Source organism: Chroicocephalus ridibundus, chromosome 3, assembly GCF_963924245.1.
Source record: "Chroicocephalus ridibundus chromosome 3, bChrRid1.1, whole genome shotgun sequence".
Classification (NCBI taxonomy): Eukaryota; Metazoa; Chordata; class Aves; order Charadriiformes; family Laridae; genus Chroicocephalus; species Chroicocephalus ridibundus.
In genome coordinates, this window is record NC_086286.1 from 96,432,412 (window position 1) to 96,444,230 (window position 11,819).

General features: G+C 41.8%; 1 long non-coding RNA gene across 1 annotated transcript; it reads left to right on the plus strand.

Moving 5' to 3' along the window:
• Positions 1–9: 9 nt before the first annotated feature.
• LOC134513465 (uncharacterized) lies at positions 10–6,188 on the plus strand. The gene is made up of 3 exons (XR_010070434.1): positions 10–129; positions 2,001–2,155; positions 2,801–6,188. It is a non-coding gene; the product is annotated as an uncharacterized LOC134513465 (long non-coding RNA).
• The last annotated feature ends 5,631 nt before the right edge of the window (positions 6,189–11,819 follow it).

The window sequence follows — 11,819 nt, forward strand, 5'->3', positions numbered from 1 at the left end:
TGCGGCTGGAAAAAAATAGTCCGCCGGGTCCTAACGCCGCGCCGCCATGTCGCCCTTCCTTTTCCAACGGGTAGGCGGCTCCACCCTGAGGTGGCCTGGGCACTGCAGAGAGGGAGAGATGGCCTAGGGGTAAGGGTCACCTGGAGAGGGCAGGTGGTATCCATCCGCCGGCGGGTGAGCCCGCCCTCCAGGTAGCGCCCGGGGAAGGGCGGGGCCGGGCGCGAGACGCCGCACCTGAGCGGAGGGGGCGGGGCCGCCGGAGGGGCAGCCTCGGGGACGGCGGCGGGTCCGGGCTGTGGGGCGGGCGGCGGGGCCTGTGCGCCCAGGGCGGCGCCGGGCACGGAGCCCGCGAGCCGTCGGAGGGTGTTCCCGGGCAGCAGCGTGGTTCCTGCCCCCGTGCCCCGCGCGGCGGCTGGGGCGTCGAGGCTCCTTTGCGTAGCCCCGGGGCTCGCTGTTGTAGTCTCAAAGCTGTGAGGGATGGCGCAGCTGCCCTCGGGCCCTGCTGGCCAAAAACCCGCCCGTCTTTGCCTTGCCCCGACTGGGGAACCCCGGGCAGGAAGCCCTGCCCCTGTCCTGGGGCTCCTTAGAACGTGGCGGCAGTAGCACAGCTGCCCTTGGTGTGGTCAGCCGAGACTTGTCGGCGGCAAGGTGGATCTGTGCCTTCTGCTGCTTAGAGGAATTATTTTACCCCCGGACTGTGGGGTATCTGGTAGTCTGTGCCTCTCCATGTGGCAACCCACAGGTGGTAAATACCCCAAAATACACAGCCGAGTGATCTGCCAGCGCCGGTGGTATTAGGTGGCCCTGTGGCCTTGGGGCAGGCCTCTCTTTCTCCAGGCCGGTGCTGGAAGCATAAAAAGAAAAAAAGCTGTTACAGCTTCTTGATTGAATGGGCACAGCCACAGCATTAATTTGCCCTCTGAACTTTCTCCAAGAGTACGCGTTTCTGTCTGTAAGAAAGCACTGTGGGCAGCAGAGGCCTTACAATGAAGAGGCTGGTGCTTTTTCCCTCCCGCTGAGGCGGTGTGAGGCTCTGAGGGAGGCAGAGTTGGATCCCGGGGCTGCTCTGTGAGTTGGACACAAAGCACCGGCAGAAGGCATAGCCCAGGCTGATCTCTGCCCAAGGCTGCGCGCCTCTACGCTTTCCCCCTCTTCAGTACCATGTCTCTAGTCTCCCCTTTCTCCATTTTGTATCAGGTCCCTTTTTCTGTGCTGAGTATTCTGTCGAGTCTGTTCACCAGGAACATCCTTTTTGTCAGCTCGATTCTAGCTTGCTTTATTTTTTTTCCTCTCTAATCCAACCCTTCTGGAAAGAGCTGAAGCCTATATATAGCCTATAAAATGCTTAAGTGAGGCAGATGGAAATTCAGGTCTTTTCTTTCTCAGCCACTAAATTACTGAATCATGCTCTGTGTCTTTCTTTTTCTCAGATCCAATGGTGAACTAATTATCCCCTAAGTTTGGAAGAGTTACAACGGAAAGAACTGAGACTACTGCACATCAAGTTAATTAGTAGTTAAGCTAGCACCTAACATGGGAGACTGTGTTTAAATCTCCCTCAAATAAAGTAGGGAGCTAAAGCCTGGCCATAGGATGGGAGAGTGCCCTGGCCAGTGAGTTATTGGGTATGAGATTGGAAAATGAGGATGTGGTATTGATGCATAATTCTAAGAGATGGTTTAGCATCCTACTTGGAGGCAGGCATTACGGGTTAGAACTAAAAATACAGAATGGCACAACCATGTTGAGCTCCAGCTGCCTTACCGCAATGCCTAAATCCAAAGACTTACTGTACCAGAAGGAATGTAAAACAAACGTTAATGCAGCCTGATATCAGCCATACTTGGCTAGGGACTCAATTATTGGGGCGCAACAGTCCTGGCTGCTTAAACATGACATTAAACGATACTGATGTCTTCTAGCTGAATACTTTTCCTACAAGCATACAACTGTTTTCCTTTTCTAGCCCAAAGCGTTTTTAATTATTGGATCTTTTGTAGAGAAAAGCAGCTTCAGCTAGAAGGGCAGCGAATACCTCTACTCATCACCATCATCCCAGGGCTCTGAGGAACAGAATGCTTTTCAGAAAGGCAAGAGCTGTGGGTAGGAATTCCCTGAGAGAGAAAAGAAGATTAAATTCCCTCTCATACGCTAGGTAAGCAGCAGCACTGCCATTTTAGAAGAAAATATTAGTTGCTTTTGTATGTTGTGACAGACTTGACCTGTAAATTACGTGTAGTCTGAAACTCTCTACCATATTGCCAGAAGGTATCAAATAGCTTTGAGCAATCGGTTTAATTTAATGTGCATCAGTTTCTCTGATTCTAAAATGGATACAGTGATACTTGCCATGAAAAGCAATCCAGTTCCTGTGCTTGATAAAACCTACGCAAGTGCAGAGTAAGTGCATTGTTTGGTGTGTGCTTTGGCCCTTCGTGCCTTAAAACTAGACGTCCTGACTGCTTATTTCCTGGGTCTAGCTCCCGCTTTGTGTGCGTGCTTGGGTGGATTGATGTGGGATATCGTCTTCTAACTGTTGAGCATGAAGATGTGTTTCTTGTGTTCAGCTCTGAAATTATCCTTTCCTTCACAGTACTTATCCATGCTTCTGTAAAGTAGTAGAAATGTGAAATCACCTGCTTTGCTGTGGGGCTGAGATGAATAGGTGATTAATATTTTAATAGATGGCGCTTTGAAAACAGCATGCTGTAAATGCATTATTAGGTATTTCCCGGAGAGCTCAGATGAATCTAAGGAAGATAAAAATGTATCCCTTCTGTGCCTTTGCTGCTTTTTCTAGATCCTAAAGAGAAGCAGAGTGTGGTAGATGCGAAGTTACTGCCTGAAGCATTTTTTCAGAGGGAAAAAAAAGGAAGAAAATATGTCCTTCAGGATACAGTATGATTTATAGAATGAGTTAAGGTCTGCCCACACCAAGCCGTGAAATATAGCGCAGAAAGGCCAGATATGTCGCCACCTAAGGCTCCTTCAGAAGGAGAAGACACACAGTCATCCTGCTGAGCCCATCAGCTTGGTGCCCTTTGCTTCACCTTTCTTTAAGCCCTGCAGAGCACAGCCTATGCTATCCATTTTTGGAATTGTTTAAGTACATACTCCTGTGTTTCAAGACCTGTATCTTCAGAATTGAGTGAGTTCCATGTGGCTAACTGAATTTTCCATAAAGTAACTTAAATAAATACCAGAGTTCTGCAGTTTCCAATGTTAGAGATTGTGTTGTGTTCAGTAAAAGCGCAGATTTACCCAGCATGAAATAGACCTCTCCTTAGCTGTGACCACCTGTCATCCTGTAGGCTATTCCACTGTTTTGCAGGGATACCTGTAGATAACTTGTGAAGTTCATGTTGTCTTATAATCTGATAGCCGAAATTCACTGGATCTAGACACCTGCCTTATTCAGAAATCATCCCATAAGCCAGCTTTAAATCGTACTTGCTAATCAGGACAGTATTAGCATAAATTTGACTTAATGGGGGAGAATGTATCAGGTGCAAAGTTATTAACTGGATTGAAACCAGGTGTTAAAATAGCTGTGTTTTTTAATACCTCATCCTCAAATATCAAAGTCCAGAAATAAACAGGGTTCCAGTTAGAGTTGCTGAGTTTGAGAATTTGTGATTCATAAGAAACCTTGGTGCTTCAGACGTTTTCATGCTCTTAAGAAAAAAAAATAAGACATCTATAACTTCCTGGGAAATGGACATTTCAATAATGTTTCTGAAACTCAGCTCTTCAAAGTTGGCTCCCCAGGCTGCCATGGGGTCAGGTAACGTGGTACCTGCAGTCCTTGGGTGGCAGAACCTGAAAAGTTAACCTCAACCACTGTGTTTCAGTGCGCCCTTTAGATGGGATGGAATTTCTATCACAGACTTAAGAAAATCTTGAGCTATGAGCCAGTCACCCTGTCTACCCTTGGTAGCCAGCGGAGAGAAACAGGCATTCCTGAAGGTGGTTCATCATGTCCTCAGACAGGTGTCTGACTGGGGTGAGCTGAATCACCATCTGGAAGGGCCTGCCTTAGGAGGAGGTGAATCACTTTCTGGATCGTTGGTGTCTCCTCATTGACTATAAAGGATAGAGAGGGTGACCGTCTCGTACCTGAGTGTACAAAAGTTAGACATTTAGGAAATGAATTCTCAGCGTTGTTTTTAATGAATGAGATTTCTTAAGCAAGGTACTTTGTGTAAGAAAACTCCTGCCCAGCTCTAGTTCTGCTATCTTCAATCAAAAAAAGAGAGGAAGCCTTAGTAACTTCATGTTACGTGAAATAATATCTGTATCAGGGAATCTGCAACTATACCAAGTGTTTCCTCATATTTTTCTTTTTTGCCTAAAAAGAAAAATACAGCCCCACAAGCAAATTCAACAAAGTGTTAAAAAAGTGCAATATTTTTACAAAAAAAAGAAAAACCAACAAGCCCCAGCCTTTGAAAATCAGAAAGTTTAGAGTTAGTTTTCAAAGCTCAATTTTAATTCTGCTCTGATAAACCTTTTTAATGTTAACGTACCAGCTATACATATATTTGAACATAATACTTACGTTGATTTATGCTTTACAAAACCTAAACTATACGGGACAGAATGTGTTGATACTATAAAAAGAATCCTTATGCAATGCAAAATTGTTAGGGACAAGACTGTCTAAACCATATTTGAAAATACTATGTACATAAGAGTAAGAAGATTATATCTCAGCATCCCCCAAATGGGTAGTAAATGTTTGGCAGCCTTGTAGGGTCACTGCAGTTGGAAATCTGATCAATAACGATGGTGGCCTTGCCCCAGGAGTGGCACGAGTCGTGTGTCCTTACAGTTTGAGCACTTACTGCCTGGCCCGCAAAGCAAACGGTTATAGTGTCACTCCTGAGATGGTTAAAAAGTATAAAAGGAGCAAGATTCATAGGTTAGGCTGTATTTTCAATGACTTCTAGTTTCTGTACAGCAACTTGACTGGAGAGATATTAGATAATTTTTTCTCCCAGTGTGTTGGTTCTTCCTTTACTTCTACACAGAGATTAATTGAATTATTGACATTATGATATCCCAGATAACGCAGTCTAATTTCTATAGGCGCTGAGCATTTGAAATGCACTGAAATGGAAAGGTTGTGGTGTGTTTGCATTTCTGAAAATTAAGACAGAAACTCTTAAAACTAGAAAGGGATCTCCATCTTTTATGAAGTGTAATCATCTAGTGACATCCCAGCACATGATGACGCTTCACCAACACTCTTGTTTTCTTGAGAGCTTTTAGTAAATCTGCATTGTAATTGTAAATACAAATGAGTACCTGGGAGGTAACTATAAATTAAATAGATGGATGCAAATGACTAAATACATTTCAATGAGCTTTGCTGTCAGTTGTTATTGTGTAAGCTCAGAAAAAAAACCAAAACACACTGTAGAGCTAATATGCATATACACAATTATGTTTTAAACCACTGCACGTATTTGGCCACTATATTCTAGGGTGACTTGTAGTGTAGGAATAGTGTAGGCATAGAATATAAGGAAATGGAAGATCCGTATGGTTCCGATGGAAGCATGGAAGAGATCTTAAAAATTAAATGCTGTAAATTAAATGCACTTTCCAAGCTCACGGTGTATTTTCAGCTATTTAAGGCTATGTGTATGTTTCAGCCTGACTCTTTTCAATTTCTCTCATTCTAAGATTGGGCTTTTTGAACAGAGAGACTGTTAGATGGAAATTTGTGAGTCATGCATTTGGCTCACTCAGGCTTTGAGGACACCAGCCTTAGGTATCAGTAGTCTTTGATATCTAGCCAAGAAGAGGAGCAATAACCAGATGTAAAATCACTTGCAAAATCATAAATTTGAAAGATTAGGGAGAAATACGGAAAGAAAACACGCAGAGGCACAGCTGAGCTCCATTGTTACTGTTTCATGTGCTACTATGTAAAAGGTAGTGTTTGGAGCTTAAAACTATTTTGTTGACTGGGTAAACGACAAGGCAGACGCTAAAGCTAGGACAGTTTTTGAACTTGGCTTCGCTTGGATCAAATCTTAATTTTAGCTCTTGAACAATAGGAACTGTGATTCATGTATTCCATTTTTTCACCCCAATGAAATCATGAACTTGCAGAGAGTGCAGGTTAAAGACTAGCTGATGAACCCCGAGCGTCAGACTGTTGCAGACAAAAAAAAAAATTATATATGCATGGCTTTTGAGGTGGTTTTTCCTTCTCTTTTCTGTAGTACTGTTTAAATACCAGTGTAAATAAATCAGTGTGTATCTTTTCAATGCCTTTTATGGTGTGGAGCAGTTATTAATTGCATGTTAGATCTAACCTGTTAGAAAGTCTGCAGTGGTCCTGCCAATGCTACCCATTTTTGCCTTAGTAAAATCTTCCTCAGAGAAGCGGAGATGTTGAAGAGAAATGTTTTAAATATTTTCATTTTACTTTTTCTCCTTCAAGATAATTTTATACTGGGGAAGTCTGAGGGGGTGGGGTCATAGCAAATCATACCAGCTTCTAAGTTTCTCTGAAGTTCAGAAATGCTGAAGAAGGATCGTTTCTACTTCAAAAGCTGGATATTTTTAGCGAGCAGTGAGTCTTTTATCAATAAAAGAATGTCCATAGCACTCACAAGCTGAGCTCGTATCTACAGGAAAACATGTTTCTCCTCAGCCACTGGATACTCGAGAAATGAGAAAAAGTGTTTTGCTGTAAAAAAGAAAAAAATAATCTCTTTCTTCAGCCCTTTTGTGATCAATCACTTGAGGTTAAATTTACTTGGATGTGTTCACAGGGCAGTGGCTACATCTGGCAGCTAAAAAAAATCTTCTAGGTGGCCGCCTCTCGACGAATGAAGTCAGTGATGGTTGCTGTGATGTTTTTCCTTGTTTTGTGTACAAACCTTGGAGTTATATGGCACAGGAAGCGTGATGTCAGGAGAATGTGAGCTCTGACTCCAAGAATTCACAGCTCTTGAAGAGCTGCATGGCCCTGCACAGTGTGTGTGAGAGAACAGGATCTCTCTGGAGAGGCATCTCTCTGGGATTCTCTCCAGCTCACTAGCTTGCTTCAACTTCTTACTGCCTGGCTTTAGGCTGACTCTGGAATTCTCTCCACATCAGATCAGGTTTTCACAGAATAGGGGAGTTTTTGTGGAAACCCCCTTGTAACGGCATTGCTTTTCAACCAGAGTTTTTCTCTCCGTAGAGGATCTCTGTTGGTCCTTTGCCCCTCAGCTGTTTCCTTTCCCTGCGGTGCTGTATGGCACTGGTCACTCCTTACCTGGCATATTTGTCTTTACTGACACGGGCCCAGATAGATATGTGATGTAATAAAAAACAAAAATTAACATTGCGATGTCTGTGCTTTTATTACTACAGCATCTTTGACATCAAAGTCCTGCTCAAAATACTAGTACCGTAAAGCAACACGGATTTTCTAAAAGCAATATTATTTTGATGGTTTAAAAATAGACTTCTATCTCTAGAAAGTATATTGAATTTTCTCTTTTATGGCTTGATGATTTGCTGTTATGACAGACTTAATCAATCTGATGAGTCCATGTTCAACATTCTGGCAAATGTAACCAGCCCTGGAGTGTTTTCTTACTCCCCAAAGGCACATTGTTTCTGTGTTTATTTCATTCTGATGTTTTATCTGGAAACCATATTTCTTTTTCTTGAAGAAAAGTATACTGTTCCGAGACATATACTGAAAGCCATGTGTTTAATTTACTGAATATGAAACGATCTTTTTATTTAGGAAGTGAAAGGAGAAGGTTATAGAACAAAAAGTCCAGCTAGGTAACGGGTGCAGAATTTACAGGGAGAGAAAGGAAAACATTCCTCATATAAAAATCACAGGGCAGATTTAAAAACAGTTTGTAGTAATAAAAAAAGACTGCAAGAGACTCCAAGACAAGTCCTATGCCTCATTTCTAAAAATGATCAACACAATATCCATTTGTTTGACTGCAAGATCAAGATCTACTTTTCATAATCCATTTCTTGCTTCTGAATCTTCATTTTGTGTTCTTTAATGTCACTTGTCTGCCAGATTATTCTAGTGCCTTCGAAGTGCAGAAAGATGGTCTATTTTCAGGCTTTACTCCCATGCAGAGTTCCAGCGTGCGCTGCAAGTCTTTGGGAGAGGGATTTGTCTCCTGGAAAATATGAAGCATGTTACTGAGTACTATAAAATAATGAATAAAAAAAATAGCAGAGAGATTCTAGGCTAAAAAAAAAGTAGATCTAAGTGTGTATGTGATGTTGAGTCTACTAAAGAGGATCATCATTTAACAAGCACTGCTTTTTTTAAAATTTCAGTACCCGATTGTGAAGACAGGAGTAAGTGCATGGAGCAGTAGAACTGACAGTCTCTCTTGCTCAGAAAGCGCGGGTCAGAGCCTGTGATATGGAGTGGTATCTACCTCTCCTATTGCAGGAAAGGCAAGAAAAACTTTTAGGTGATGCTGTAACAACTGCTGCTTCATGCTAATAGCTTTAATACGTTGCTAGACCCTGCTCACGTGCTTGGATGCTGTGCAGGAGGGGCCTTTCTTAATTGCACCAGTTGCAGGAATGACCTGGAACATGGAGATTATTGAAATAAGGTGTCCAGTGTAACACTGAAATACTTTGTGTGTCAGGATAATTTCAACTCGGAGCTCTATTTAAATGTTGTTGTGCTAATACAGCACATTTAATAGTAGTCTAGTGCTCTCTAAAGGATAATTTGTAATGAGCAGTGTTGTCCTTACAACTCCGATGACGTGAGATCATCTCTGAATCTTCAGTTTAAATGACACACTCAAGGTCAGCCATTATCTCCATGTATCTTACTACATATAGCCGGATAGGAATTGTCTTTAATATCCACGTGTAGAGCATTCGTGTCCATGACAGCTCTTTAATGCCAGATAAGACTTTTGGTGTAATCTTTATTATGAAGTACAAGTGGTCAGTCTTAGCAAAATTCTTTTAATAAGTGAATTACCAGTAGTTAAGATTAAAATAAAAATGGTCATGTATGTTTTAGTGATGTCAATTAATTTAGATTTATAGTTCTAATAAATCTTAGATCTTACCTAACTACAATAGTTATTAAATTCTGATAATCATGCAGCTATGTAAAATGTCATCCTTTTGACCCACTATTCAGTAGAAATCCTAATCGGAGTGAGGAGATGAACCCCTTCACTCAGCGGAGACTTACAATGATAGTACGATGTTTAACCAATGGAAAAATGCAAAATAAAAGTGGATTAAAATTGCATCTGGTGGAAAGGCGTTGTTGAACAGGTGTCTTCCTCTGCTATTTCCATGGGAGAGGGTGTTTTTTAGTTTGATTAGATTTGGATGTTAATAAATATTTAGTTTCGTTTCTAGTTTGGGGCTATTTTCCATGAAATCTCTCAAGATCAGCAGTGGGTTTTTCTGTCTCCCTGATGATGCTGAAATCCCCTGTAAATCAAAACACCACAAGCCATTCACAGCTTCCTCTGCTTTCAGCTGAACCTCGCTGCCTGCACCTCAGATAACCAAGGAGCAAATTTCCCCGGGTGTCACACCAGCATTGAAATTTATCCCTATCAGTGTCATACAAGTTCCTTATATTCTCCGTGACTTTCTTTTTTTGCATTTCAGTAGTTAAAGACAAGATTTCATGTCCTTCAAGTTGCAGCATTCGGAGACATGACGGATTAACTAAGCTCTTTAAGTGACTCTCTAATTTCAGGGTGGTTTGCATGACATTGATGGTGTAATTTAAAACTACAATTCTGAGCTTTTTTAATCTTTTTTGTAGCATACATTTCCATAACTTACTTGTATCATATAAAAGTAAAGAAAAAATAATTTCCTATGGGTTTTTTTTTGATTGAAGATTTAATTTACTCATTGCATCAACATCACTTCTGCACCATACAATATTGTAAACAGGCAGATTTGTCAACACATGTAATGTGGGTTTTCTTGTACTTTCCTGCGATGTGTCTGATGGTTGTAGTCAGAGAAAGCATTTTTGTCTGGATGAAATGGGTCTAACCCAATACAGGCAGACCCAGGTCTGGTTTTGGCCAAGTCATTCCACCTCCAAGGGCTTAGCTTCCCCATCTATAAGACAAAGATAATGTACTGGCCTCCTTTTAAAGTGATAATCAGATTTATAGAGGTGAAATGCTGCTAAAGAACATTTTGTTATCAAGTCCTGCATCCCTGAGCTTGGATTAAGGTGAAAGCGTTTGCCTTGTGCTCACTTGTTTGTTCTGAAATACCTGCTTTGTAGTTACTTTTAGAAGATGGCATGGATTTTGTGGTTCAAGGAAACACTTGCTTCCTGCACTTGAGAGCAGCTGTCTCACTTTGTTGACCCTTTACAGCATCAAGCTGTTTCTAGATACAGGAGGGTTTCTGGCATGACTTATCCTGGAATCGCAGCTCCTAAGAATATGCATCGGGGGGAGCGGAATTGGAAGGTAAGCAGGTTTTCCCACTTCTGATCCCATTTCTGGCTGAGACTAAAATACCCCATGTGTCTTAGATTCCGAACCTCTTAAGTTGAAGACCAGTACTCTACATGTACCTAATTCACAAACCAGTTTGGGGGCATTAGGAAACAGCCTGATGCATATTTCCAGATTACTTTGTCTGTGAGGAATACTGCAAGAGCCATCAGTATGAGAAAAAGCAGATGACAGAAAAATGCTACTACTGCCTGATGATGTGTGGGCAGCTCTGCCAGCTCAGGCAGGGGATCTACAGCAAAAGGCTTCGTGAGTCCCCAACGCCCTGAGGCTGCAGGAGCCTGAGCTGCAGCTAAAGCCAGTTTGCAGCCAGCAGGATTTCATGAAGTTTGAGAAGTTCTTGCCCCTCAGAAAACTAGGGTGAAGACCGCAGAGCCTGCAGAGCTGGTCTCCAGCCGAGAGGTGCACAGTTGGTGGGTACAAGCTGGGCTTGAAAATGCATGCACTGGGTGCTCTACACGCTTTGCTTCAGCTGTGGGGTGTCGATATGCAGAGGTGCAGCCTTCTGTTTTGGTCCTAAGGCTACCATCTTTCATCTGTGGTCAGAACCAAAAGGTCATATTTTCTGCTATGGAAAAGCCCCTTTTTAGTAAACTGAAAATAGAGAACAATTTTTTTTAAGTATTTTTACTTTTTTAAATACCAATGTGGATGAAGGAAAACATTTAAAAATGTATCAGATGAAATCTACATGGTTGGTAGAATTTGAACCTTTGTTACTAGTGAATGATTGCTGTGAGGAATCCTATTCTTTTCCTTTACATCTTCAGATAAAACAACTTCCATAGATGCAATTTGTTTAAACTGTACTTTTAGCATAAACACTAGGAAAAAATATTGGCTTTTATTAGAAAAGTGAAGAACTTGATAGTAAATTGAAATTAAGAAGAAATGGGATTTCTCCTTCCTCAACTAAGCTGATGTTAATGTTAATGAAACCCTAACAAAAAAAGAAAATTCCAGGAAGGGTAAAAACTGAGAAAAAATATTAAGTGTTACAGAAAAGAACTGCTTTAAAGTGGTTAAAAGAGCCTAAGGTGTTGCACAAGCACTCATGAGGTTGTTCCTTCCAAGAAGATTTATTTTGGTCACACGCAGAGATAACGTTCTGAGGAAGATGCCTAAGAACTGACAAAGTATCCACACACTGTAGACGGTCTGGATGTGACACACGTGGTTTAATGTGTTAAAATCAGGGGTTTAGCTGATGTTTCCAAGATGTCACTTGCCTGAGGACAGCATGTGTTTGCTTTCACCTCAGTCTAACTGAGAGATGCAGCTTATCAGTCTTCTCCCGCTTCT